The 13,201-nt window shown below is 40.6% G+C and overlaps 1 protein-coding gene across 4 annotated transcripts in view; it reads left to right on the forward strand.

Moving 5' to 3' along the window:
* Positions 1 to 13,201, forward strand: part of LOC140453542 (cAMP-dependent protein kinase inhibitor alpha-like) — a 111,599-nt gene that overhangs the window by 47,732 nt on the left and 50,666 nt on the right. The window contains exon 1 of one of the 4 annotated variants that reach the window (XM_072548317.1): positions 2,495 to 2,586. The exons of the other annotated variants lie outside the window; for them this stretch is intronic. The gene's annotated coding sequence lies outside the window, so the exon portion shown is untranslated. Of the gene's footprint in view, positions 1 to 2,494; positions 2,587 to 13,201 lie in introns of those variants that run through there. 4 annotated transcript variants of the gene reach the window in all.

Here is a 13,201-nt window from a genome sequence, read left to right on the forward strand (position 1 = left end):
AATAATTGAATCTATGTTTACTATAATGGTAGGGATCTTGGTTGTATCACTACATATTTCTTTAATTCTTCTTTTGAAACTTTGATTTTACAATGTTTTTGTCCTATATTCACATTCCTACTTGCTCTTATAACTTTGTTTTGTATGTAAGAAATATTATTAGTGTCCTTGTTTTGCACAGCTTGGATTAAGTTAATTAAAAATGCATTTGATTTCTTCTGTGGCTAATTCAATGGCTTTAATGAACAGAATGTTATCTGATGTACATCAATGTATGCTTGAAGAAGTCTTGGGAATTTATTCCCCCCAGGTGGACAGAAATCTGAAAGTTCTACTCAAATTTGACATACTCTTGCACTAAAGTATATTCATGCTGTTTCCCTCCACTATCTACTATTTGAATCTGTATAGCAAATTGTGCTTTTGTTTCTGTTTTGTTGTCCTCCAGTTAATTGTAGAGTTTTCTTTAATGCTGCCAAATATCCACCTTAAATTTGCAAAATGTCCCCTGAACAACATTGTCTCTTTCTGTGGACCCTTAGTTGACTTTGTTTTTACCTCAGTAAATCTAATGACTGCAGATGCTGGAAACCAGATTCTGGATTAGTGGTGCTGGAAGAGCACAGCAGTTCAGGCAGCCTCTGAGGAGCAGCAAAATCGACGTTTTGGGCAAAGCCCTTCATCAGGAATAAAGGCAGAGAGCCTGAAGCGTGGAGAGATAAGGTAGAGGAGGTTGGGGGTGGGGAGAAAGTAGCATGGAGTACAATTGGTGAGTGAGGGAGGGGATGAAGGTGATAGGTCAGGGAGGACAGAGTGGAGTGGATAGGTGGAAAAGGAGTTAGGCAGGTAGGACAAATCATGGGGACAGTGCTGAGCTGGAAGTTTGGAACTAGGGTGAGGTGGGGGAAGGGGAAATGAGGAAACTGTTGAAGTCCACATTGAAGTGTTGAAGTGTTCCAAGGTAGAAGATGAGGCGTTCTTCCTCCAGGCGTCTGGTGGTGAGGGAGCAGCGGTGAAGGAGGCCCAGGGCCTCCATGTCCTCGGCAGAGTGGGAGGGGGAGTTGAAATGTTGGGCCACGGGGTGGTTTACTGTACTGTACTGTTCTTTCCCTACCAAAACGCTACTTGTGTAGATAGTGAAATCTCCTTCATTATTACACTCTTATCATAAACGAGATGGTTCAAAACTCACCTGCTGAGTTCTGAGAACAAATTACAACAATGTTTTGGATTATTGTGTGCAAGTCTGGTCTCCATATTATAGGAAGGATGTTCTTAAACTTGAAAGGTTTCAAAAAAGATGGAGGATGTTGTCTGGTTTGGAGGATTTGAGCTATAGGGAGAGGCTGAATAGGCTAGGGCTGTTTTCCCTAGAGCGTCCGAAGGCTGAAGGGTGACCTTTCTAGAGGCTTATAAAATAATGGATAGGGTTAATAGGCCAGGTCTTTTTCCCTAGGGTGGGGGAGTCCAGAACTAGAGAGCATCAATTTAGGGTGAGGCAGGAAAGATTTAAAAGGGACTTAAGGTGCAACTTTTTCATGTAGAGGATGGTGTGTCTGTGGAATGAACTGCCAGAGGAAGTGGTGGAGGCTGGTACAATTAGAGCATTTAAAAGGCATCTGGATGGATATGTGAATAGGAAGGGTTTAGAGGGATATGGGCCAAGTGCTAGCAGATGGGACTAGATTAGGTTAGAATGTCTGGTCGGCATTGACCAGTTGGACTGAAGGGTCTGTTTCCATGCTGTACATATAGATTCTAATTAAGGATCATCTTGTAGAGTAGTAGTAGTGTCCCTATCTCTGAGCCAGGAGGCCTGGGTTCAAGGCCCACCTGCTCCAGAGGTATGTAGTATAAAAAAGTACATCAGTAAGTTGGAGTTTCTTGTGGCCCAGTTGTAGTGTCCCTCAGTGTGAGCCAGGAGACCCAGGTTCAAGTCCCACCTGCTCCAAAAATACATCATATCCCTGAAAGGTTGAATAGAAAATATCTACACCAATCAGTTAGACACTGGTGGTACTGACATCAAAATTGTGAAGTTGTTGTTGAAAGCTGACAATGTAGGCCAAGCAAAAGGCTTATTCATTTTGTATGCTGTCGTGAATGAGAGACAGCCGAGACACAATCCCAGCTTTAAGAAAAGATAAACTTCTAGATTTTGCTTTGCTCACCTATTATTTATAAAAATACCATGCTGAATAATCTGCGTCAATAACTCCTCAACCTGAATCTCAGGTTATATTCCTGGACCTTGATTGAAATCAGTGATCCTTTAGTGTACCATATTTAGTTTTAACAAGATACATCTACTTAAGGTTGAGTGGTGATTAAAACAGAACCCCTGAGTTGCACATTTTAAAAATAGCCACTGAAATGACTCACAGCTGTTGAGAATTGGGTATTAAATATATTAAACATTTGGAAAGCAGATTATATGGGGGAAAGTCTTCATTAAGTAACTGGAACAGTGGAATTTAATTCTCTGAAACGAGTAATGTGAAGAGTCCCCCTCAGAATTGCATAGCAATTAGAACACACAAATGGACCATTTGGCACAACCAGTCCATGTTGCTTTTTAACCTCCAGGTAAGCAATCTTCCCATATGTCTACACTATTGCTGTATAATTCAAATAATGTTGTGTTGTCTTTGTATGTGGAATTATTAAAATGTTGCTTCCTTGTGACTGGTGAGTTGTCATTTAGTAAAATCTGCTTTTAGACAGTTTGATTTGGATAGGTTTAGTTTTTTATTAAATTTTGATTGACTGACTGAGGATGAATCTCAGATAGGTATTAGTGTAGAACCTGTGGCAACATTGGAAATGTGTCATATCATGAGTGCAGGTAGCTCCCTGTGAAATCTTTCATTGTTAGAAGCTCAATGGTACCTTTGTACCTTGGTAACGGGATGACAATTCTGTGTTGTATTTGGGTCCAGTTTGTCCTTGATTTTTGTACACAGTAGTGCAAAAATATTTAGCTGTTTTGAAGTCTCCCGTTGCAACTGTTGTACTGCAGTATATTGAGAACTGGTATTATGATGAGGTGGTGACGTATAGCATGGTGTAACAGTCATCCGTCAGGTGCAAGAGGCAAAGACAGAATGGAATAATTGGTACCAGTGAGAGATGTATTTTGAACAGTTTTATGTAGAGTAGCGTAATTGGGATCAGACAGCAATTCCTGCTGGGTAAGGGGAAACCATTCCAGATCACAAACTACTGGAAGACAGCCAGATCTTCACTGAACAGAATGGAACCCTATGCCACAAGCCATGTGGTAACACAAAACCCAGCTGCCTTTTTCCCTCTGTCTCATGAGTCTCCTTGCTGTTGTTCGCCAAAGATGAAAAATACAATGAATCTATATCCTGAAGATTACTGCACTTAGAGTCATAGAGCTGTACAGCACAAAAACAGACCCTTCGGTCCAACTCATTTCATGCTGACCTCCTAAAATAATCTGGTCCCATTTGCCAGCATTTAGCCGGTACCCATCTAAACCCTTGCTATTCATGAACCTATCCAGATGTCTTTTAAATGTTGTATAGACCCTTGAATTATGATTCTGGATGGGGTTTGAACTTATGTCCTCCTTGAGTCAGAGGTCACAGTGCTACCTGCTGAGCCACACTTATGTTCCTTATCTTCTCACGTTGCAGATTTTCACCCAGTGCTGACCTGTTGCCTTTCCCACTCCGTTAACTTCTTGTGACAGACCAGTTTGTAATGGAATAAATAAATTTGTATTTTATGTCCCTCCTTGATACTTCCTTATCTGTAACCTTTTTAAAACTATCAAAAAAGTTAGTGAACTCCCAAAATAATTCACACTTTCCAACCTGAAGTGCCATTTAATATAATGACACAATGAGGCTTAAAACCTTTTGCCAAAATTACTGTCTTTGCCTCATGGATCAGAGGAAACACATCTTCATAGTGCAGTGTAATCAGTATCCTATATAAGGCACTGAATTTCTTGCTCAGGAGTGTGCATGATTAGGATAAAAGTTTGGATTTTAGTGCATAAATGAACTATAATTAGTGGCTTGATGTTCTGCAGAAAAAAGAAATTCAAACCCCAATTTTTACCCCTTTCCTTTCACATAAAAGTAATGAATTTTGCAGGATTATTAATAATTCTAGCCCTGCAGTACTTAACTACGACTGTGCTTCCTTGCATGGTCACCCACAAAAGCGAATTAAAGGCAGGTTATTTGGCACTGGCGTCCACTTCAGCTCAGCCCAATGCAATTCCTGAGCAATATCCATTCAAAGTTGTTGTTATGTCTTTGGGACAGGATCAGGAGATATTGTTCTCCAGCCTGTATTCTCCCACTGGTGCACTCACAGTAATACTGTTACTGTACCAGGAACCCAAACACCTGGATTGATCGGGAGACCACAGAGGCTGGGGGGAATACAAAATCAAGAAACTAAATTTAATTTGTGTAGAAACCAACCCATCTCAGTAATGTTAACTATGAAACCACCAGATTGTGATAGTGAACCAAATGTTTTTTTTGCGAATGAAATCCAAGAATGCATTGCTATCTTTATGTTTCTTGTTTATATGGCCTGAGGAATGTGGGCACATAAACAAACGTCTCGTGGACTGCAACTTCTTGCAGGAAATTCAAGATGGGCAATAAACGAAGCAATTGTGATGCTGACATCACATGAATGAATTATCTATAAAAAGCTTACAGTTACCATACTTCAACAACTAATGTATCCAAGATTCCGACATTTGTGGATGGATGGCATGGTGCCTTAGCAGGTAGTTGTTTTCATTGTCAGTCAACAAGACTCCTCCCCCAAGGACTTTGCCCTTTAAATGACCTTGTAGCAAATCGAACCAGATTTCCCCTTAACATAGTCATAGAGATGTATAGCATGGAAACAGACCCTTAGTCCAACTTGTTCATGCCGACCGGGTAGCCTAAACAAATCTAGTTCAATTTGGCCCATATCCCTCTAAACCCTTCCTATTGATCTATCCATCCCAATGTCTTTGTCTTTTTTTATATATGATCCTCCTATGAAATGATTATCTGTATTACAAACTGTAAATTATATAAGCCGATTCAATATCTGTCTGCAATAAAACATTATTTCACGTAGTTGAATTCTTTTCATGATCCAGCCTTCTATTTCCCCTCTGATCTTAACTTAATTGTGCCACTGCATTATGCAAGTAAATAACAATGATTTCTCAACTGAGTGGTCACCCCACAGTAAATGCTATCTTAAAATAAACTGGCTGTGATTTTGATGGAAGAAGTTAACTTCTGTGTTACTGTGTATTATTGGTGGATTTTTGCGGAGATGAAATGCTTGTGAAGCAGCGGAGATTTTGCCAATTCCCTTTAAACAAAGTGAATATATGCTAATTAAATGCATATTATAGCTCATTTCCAATTACCAAATAGTTCAAAGGAATCTTTCCAACTTTGAGAAATATTGAGAGATTTGGTTGATCTGATTATGTACACAAGTGTTGCAAAATGTTTTTGAAAGTTGACACTAGACTCAAATTTGTTCCCTGAATGCATTTCCCTCACCCTCTGCTACCAGAATAATAAAAAAAAGGACGAAAAGAAAGCTGTTTGTGAAGTATTTTCATTTATTACAAGAATATCTGAAAATTACTTTATAACCAGTGAACTAATGTTTGAAGTATTGCTATTATAAGGTCTGGAAAAATGGGTGGGTAATTAAGAGTCGGTTGGAAAAGAGAGTCGAGTCCAATCGACAAATTGGTAATTTTAAAATTAATTTTTAAAAGGATGCTTCTCCAGTTGCCCTCTTCAATCCAGTGACATCTTGCAGCACACTTTAAGATGTGTGGTTTCTGTTGTGAGGTACTGGTTTTGAAAGGGTTCATGTTTGAGATGACATTACCTTACCTGATCATGTCATACAGTCTTCAGTAGAAAGTCAAGGAGCCTAGCTCTAGATCCTGATAGGGTCAGTACTACCCCTGGTTCCTGATAGACATAACTGTGAAGACCAACCAGCCAATGTAAATTGTAACTTGTTAACATGCAATAGACTACCTCTTGAAGACAATTTCCTCCACTTGTTCAGACACTCTGTTCTTGTACGTGCCAAACATGCCTGGACACAACATAGAAAAGAAGATTGGCAGTGCTCTGTCTCAATAACAGGATGCCAGTGGTTGGTACCAAAATATACAGCCATGTTCTGCCATTTGCCATTCTTGTGAGAGTTGATAGTGTGTTCTGGAAGGTTATTCCATGACATTGTTGAGAACAATCTTGCTCTCACTTCACACTCCAGTAGTGATTAATACCATTTGAGACCTTTTCTCAGCCTATATAGAGCAGCTATTCACTGCTTTCTATTTGAACCAGTGGAAGGGACACAGAGTCATAGAGATATACAGCATGGAAACGGACCCTTCGGTCCAACCCATCCATGCCGACCAGATATCCCAACCCAATCTAGTCCCACCTGCCAGCACCCGGCCCATACCCCTCCAAACCCTTCCTATTCATTTACCCATCCAAATGCCTCTTAAATGTTGCAATTGGACCAGCCTCCACTACATCCTCTGGCAGCTCATTCCACACGTACCACCCTCTGCCTGAAAAAGTTGCTGCGTAGGTCTTTTTTTTTAATCTTTCCCCTCTCACCCTAAACCTATGCCCTCTAGTTCTGGACTCCCTGACCCCAGGGAAAAGACTTTGCCTATTTATCCTATCCATGCCCCTCATAATTTTGTAAACTTCTATAAGGTCACCCCTCAAGCCTCCGACACTCCAGGGAAAACAGCCCCAGCCTGTTCAGCCTCTTCCTGTAGCTCAAATCCTCCAACCCTGGCAACATCCTTGTAAATCTTTTCTGAACCCGTTCAAGTTTCACAACTTCTTTCCGATAGGAAGGAGGCCAGAATTGCATACAATATTCCAACAATGGCCTAACCAATGTCCTGTACAGCTGCAACGTGATCTCCCAACTCCTGTACGCAATACTCTGACCAATAAACAAAAGCATACCAAATGCCGCCTTTACTATTCTATCTACCTGCGACTCCACTTTCAAGGAGCTATGAACCTGCACTCCAAGCAACACTCCCTAGGACCTTACCATTAAGTGTATAAATCCTGCAAAGATTTGCTTTCCCAAAATGCAGCACCTCGCATTTATCTGAATTAAACTCCATCTGCCACTTCTCAGCCCATTGGCCCATCTGGTCAAGATCCTATTGTAATCTGCAGTAATCCTCCCCGCTGTCCACTACACCTCCAATTTTGGTGTCATTTGCAAACTTACTAATTGTATCTCTTATGCTCACATCCAAATCATTTATGTAAATGACAAAATGTAGAGGACCCAGCACTGATCCTTGTGGCACTCCACTGGTCGTAGGCCTCCAGTCTGAAAAACAACCACCACCCTCTGTCTTCTACCTTTTGAGCCAGTTCTGTATCCAAATGGCTAGTTCTACCTGTATTCCATGAGATCTAACTTTGCTGATCAGTCTCCCATGGGGAACCTTGTCGAACACCTTCCTGAAATCCATATAGATCACATCTACTGCTGTGTCCTCATCAATCCTCTTTGTTACTTCAAAAAACTCAATCAAGTTTGTGAGACATGATTTCCCACATACAAAGCCATGTTGACTATCCCTAATCAGTCCTTGCCTTTCCAAATACATGTACATCTTCATTCATTGTTAGCATTTAACTTTTGGTCAGTAAATGGGCATGATGACTGCACTCTTTCATATCCTTTATCATTTTATTGTGTACACTTACTGCTTAATACACACAGAAATATGATCACAAGGAAAGAATCTGAACATTTGCAAATGCCAAACTTGATGATTGGTTTTGAGTTAAATCCTCTAGAAGTGAGGAGGCAGAACAGAAGATTAATTAAGAATACCATTGCTCAGCAATAAGGGTTGCAAGATGGTATGAAATAGCTTGCATGTTTGATGCATGGATTGGAAGCTGAAGGCTGAAGTAATACTGTTCGAGCCTGTGGGGAAGAGGGGGTATGAATCTAAAATGGTAAATAGTTATCATCCTGGCTAAAAGAACAAAATTGAAGAATCATCACCATGACAATAAGAAGTGATCACCATGGACATTTGAATCACCTTGAAGGGACTCAAATAACTTCAATTCAAATTACTTTCCATGAGGACAGGAACTTCTATTAAGGTAATTCATTTCAATGTATTATATAAATGGGTTAAAGAAGCAATTACTTTCTTTCTGGAGTAAAACAATTGAGAGAAATAATGTAAAAGCAGGTCAGTACTGTCAATTACCAAAATGTTAAAAGGCAGGATGTAATATCTTTTGTAAATTCCAAAGCTCACCATTGGAGCAGTGCACATTTGGAAGTTTACTGAGTATAGAGATTGTGTTGGCTTTGTACAATGTGTAATTTATGAGACACTCTCCAGTGTCTATTGGGAAATGCCAGAGTTAATGGAGCAGGAAGATGAGCTGCTATGGGATTCGGTGTATGACTGGTTATCTGAGACTGGATCCAGGTGATTGAAGTTTCCCAAGCTGGGTGGCAGTGGGGAAACATAGTGAAGGATGGTGCAGTCCATAATCATACAATCTATACAGTATGGAAACAGGCCATTTGGCTCAACGTGTCTAGACTTACCCTCCATAGAGCATTCCGCCTAGATCCATCTCCCTACCCTATCCCTGTAATCCTGCATTTTCCATGGCTAAAGCACTAAGAAACAGTGATCAAGTTAATGACTGTACAAAGGTCATGTATCACTTACAACTTTCAAACCTGGAGGCGATAGTGCTGACAAGGAACTACAGCTGACGCCTACCAAATAATGGATCTCTTCAGGTGTCTTCCTTTTAAAGAATAAAGGCTTTAGGAATAACATTTAAAACGTTAAATGAGAGTTAACAATACAGAATCCTGTAAATTCCTTGGTTCTTTACTATGAAGTTAAATTTGATTTTCTGCCTGTTGGTGACTACTATACAGTGTTTACTGCACATAGACTTAAAGATTTTAATTAGAACAATCAATGTAAGTCCTCTGTATAAATATTGATTATAATTAATTTTGAAAGAAAAAGGAACAGGTATTAAAATGTCAAAATTACAGACTCTTGAGCTATTATCTTGAGGCTATATCACAATCCAGAAGGTTCTGCTGTAATATTAAGAGATTAAATTGGAATATATCTCTGGATATTAATGTAATATTAAAGAGTTGAACTGCACTGAGTGAACATTCTGGAAGTGGGTTGAAATGACATTCATGCAGGAATGTGGATGACTCCCATGCCATTTTGACAGTCATTTGCTACTACTCCCCCTACAACCAAATTAAATTATCATTCGATCTCTACATTCAGAAATGCTTTCTAGTCATCCTGTAAAGCTAGGTATGTCATACCTACATTGCTTGGGGAATCACTGAGTCAAGAAATTGTCTGCATAATGATTCCCCAGGATTAGGGCACTTACATTTGCAATATCTGAGGATAATCTCCTCCTCCCATTGTACCTGTGGTAACATGTGATTGTGAGGGAGTGGCTGGGGGTTGTTTTGAATGGCATGTGACTATGGGGGAGTGGCCAGAGTATCTGTGAGCTTCACCACTGACCTGTATAAAGGAGATGTATTTTCTTTGTTCAGTGCCTCTTTGACTTGACTTCACATGCCTGCGAAGAGGGTCAAAGGGATCACTTAGCTTATATAAGCTTTAATAAACTAACTGTTTCCAGAAGTTGGTATGTGTGAATTGCATTTTAGTGTGTGAAACCTCACTGTACCTTGTTTCTGACAAAATTCTGTGCAGGTGTTAGGCTGATGCTTAGCAAAGGAATGTGAAGCAATGCAATACATGACGTTTCAGGTTTCCAGCATCAAGTTCAAACAGCACAATCAGAGTTAAACTCTCTTTTTTCTATGTTGAATCAAAAATGTGCCTCTTCAGTCATCGAAGGATACCCCCCCCCCCCAACTATAGTGGGCTCAGTGGTTAGCATGGCTGCTTCACAGTGCCAGGGACCTGGGTTCAATTCCAGGCTCTGGTGACTGTCTGTCTTTATGGAGTTTGCATATTCTTCCTGTATCTGCATGGGTTTCCTTCAGCTGCTCAGGCTCCCCCCCACAGTCCAAAGATGTGCAGGTTAGGTGGCTTGGCCAGGGGGAAACTCAGGGTTATAGGATTAGGGTTGGGGAGTGGGTTTGGTTGGCATGCTCTTCAGAGGGTTAGTGTGGACTCGATGGGCCCAATGGTCAGCTTCCAAACTTTTTTGTTGTGTTCATAGAATTATACGGTGCAGAAGAGGCCCTTTGGCCCATTGAATTTGTACTACTACATACACTAGTCCCACATTCCCACACTTTGAATGTTAGCCTTGAATTTCATGTTGTTAAACTGCAGGGGATTGTTAAATCAGTTTCACAAGAGGCTTAATCATGCAACAAATGGAGCAAGTACTCACCCATTAATTAATCTAAAGCTGATTTAAAAACTAGTACCAGACATGATGTGCCACTAGTTGATCCACTACATAAACTATCTTTGGAGCACAAATTTCACATTATTCACTTTCATTAGGTCAGATTGGTCTGTATTGATGGGATTCATTTGATCTGAGAGAAATTTTGTGAAGTGTTGCTGAAACTACAATTGTATTTTGCAAGGACACAGTGTTTTGCTTTTTAAGTTTTGACAAAAACACTGCAACCAATGTATTGTACTCTGTATTTGAAAAGGCAAGGACTGATTATAGATAGTCAATATGACTTTATGCATAGGAAATCATGTCTCACAAACTTGATTGAGTTATTTGAAGAAGTACTAAAGAGGATTGATGAGGGCAGATCGGTAGATATGATCTATATGGACTTCAGTAAGGTGTTCGACAAGGTTCTCCATGGGAAACTGGTTATCAAGGTTAGATTGCATGGAATATGGGGAGAACTAGCCATTTGGATACAGAACTGGGGGTTGTGGTGGAGGGTTGTTTTTCAGACTGGAGGCCTGTGACCAGTGGAGTGCCACAAGTATCAGTGCTGGGTCCACTACTTTTCGTCATTTATATAAATGATTTGGATGTGAGCATAAGAGGTATAATTAGTAAGTTTGCAGATGACAAAAAATTGGAGGTGTAGTGGACAGCAAAGAAGGTTACCTCCGATTACAACAGGATCTTGATTAGATGGGCCAATGGACTGAAGTGACAGAGGGAGTTTTTAGCTAAATATGAGGTGCTGCATTTTGGGAAAGCAATTCTTAGCAGGACTTATACATTTAATGGTAAGGTCCCAGGTTGTGTTGCTGAACAAGGAGACCTTGGAGTGCAGGTTCATAGCTCCTTGAAAATGGAGTTGCAGGGAGATAGAATAGTGAAGAAGGTATTTAGTATGCTTTTCTTTATTGGACAGTGTATTGAGTATAGGAGTTGGGAGTCATGTTGCGGCTGTACAGGACATTGGTTAGGCCACTGTTGGAATATTGTGTGCAATTCTGGTCTCCTTCCTATCGGAAAGATGTTGTGAAACTTGAAAGGGTTCAGAAAAGGTTTACAAGGATGTTGCCAGGGTTCGAGGATTTGAGCTATAGGGAGAGGCTGAACAGGCTGGGGCTGTTTTCCCTGGAGCGTCGGAGGCTGAGGGGTGACCTTACAAAGGTTTACAAAATTGAGGGGCATGGGAGTCAGGGAGTCCAGAACTTGAGGGCATAGATTTAGGGTGAGAGGAGAAAGATCTAAAAGAGGCAACTTTTTCACGCAGAGGGTGGTATGTGTATGGAATGAACTGCCAGAGAATGTGGTGGGGGCTGGTACAATTGCAACATTTAAGAGGCATTTGGATGGGTATATGAATAGGTAGGGTTTGGAGGGATATGGGCCGGATGCTGGCAGGTGGGACTAAATTGGATTGGGATATCTGGTCAGCATGGACGGGTTGGACCAAAGGGTCAGTTTCTGTGCGGTACATCTCTATGACTCTATTCAAAATTCTTCAGACTTGCAATAGGAAACCGTTTTAATGAACCTGTATGAGGGGTTGCTTACAAATAATGATAATGTTACTTGTGAGCGTTACTAGTCGACTAATTTTGCAAGACGATGATGGTCCAGGATCTTGCACCTCAATTGCTTTTGAAACTTGCAGTGACCTAACACAGCACTGTTGTTAACCTCAGCGTGTGATCAATGTGCCAAAATGCATTTAACACAAGGTTGACCCATATCCTGCAAAAGAAAAGTCAACACAATCTCAATGTCCTGGATTAGTGGTGCTGGAAGAGCACAGCAGTTCAGGCAGCATCCAAGTAGCTTCGAAATCGACGTTTCGGGCAAAAGCCCTTCATCAGGAATGAAATGTGCTAACTGTAAATATCTGCAAATCATTGTTATATTTACACTACTCATGATTTCAAACACTTTGCCCAGAGATTAGCGAATTAGACAAACTTATTTTCCTTCATTTTTCTCTGAAGTTGCAACATAAAAGTAGAATAATTAGATAAAAGCCAGATATAGTTGTAGCATACCTTCCTTAATCTTCTACTCCATCCTCTTTTTACAATTAAGGCCAACATGCTCCTGTGAATTTAGGAGACATTGGCTTTGCATCTCTCATTGTGTCTCATCAGGAGGTGATGACTTACTGCCTTGAATCATGACCATCCATTTGGTTCCATACAACTCTGATTCTAGAGAGAGAGTGGGTCAAAATCTTGGCAATCAATGACGGAATGGCAGATTATTTCCAGATCACGATGGTGAATAGGTTGGCGGGGCACTTGCAGATGATGCCATTCCCTTGTCCTTGTCCTTCTAGATGTTAAAGGTTGAGCGTTTGAAAAGTATTGTCTAAGGAGCCTTGATGAACTTCCACAGTATAGTTAGTAGATGATACACTGCCACTGAGTGTTTGTGGTGGAGGGACTGAATGTTTGTTTGTGGATGTGGTGACAGTTAAGCGGGCAGCTTTGTCCTGGGTGATGTCAAGCTTCTTGAGTGCTGCACTTGGCTGGGCAAGTGGGGAGTATTCCATCACATTCCTGATTTGTGGCTTGTAGGTTGTGGATGTGCTCTGAGTTACTTATTACAGTAGTCCTAGCGTTTGATCTGCTCTTGTAATCACCAAATTTAAATGAATGTTCCAATTAAGTTTCTGGTCAATGGTAACCCCAGGATGTTGATTGGTGGGG

This window comes from Chiloscyllium punctatum, chromosome 27 (assembly GCF_047496795.1).
Source record: "Chiloscyllium punctatum isolate Juve2018m chromosome 27, sChiPun1.3, whole genome shotgun sequence".
Taxonomy (NCBI): Eukaryota; Metazoa; Chordata; class Chondrichthyes; order Orectolobiformes; family Hemiscylliidae; genus Chiloscyllium; species Chiloscyllium punctatum.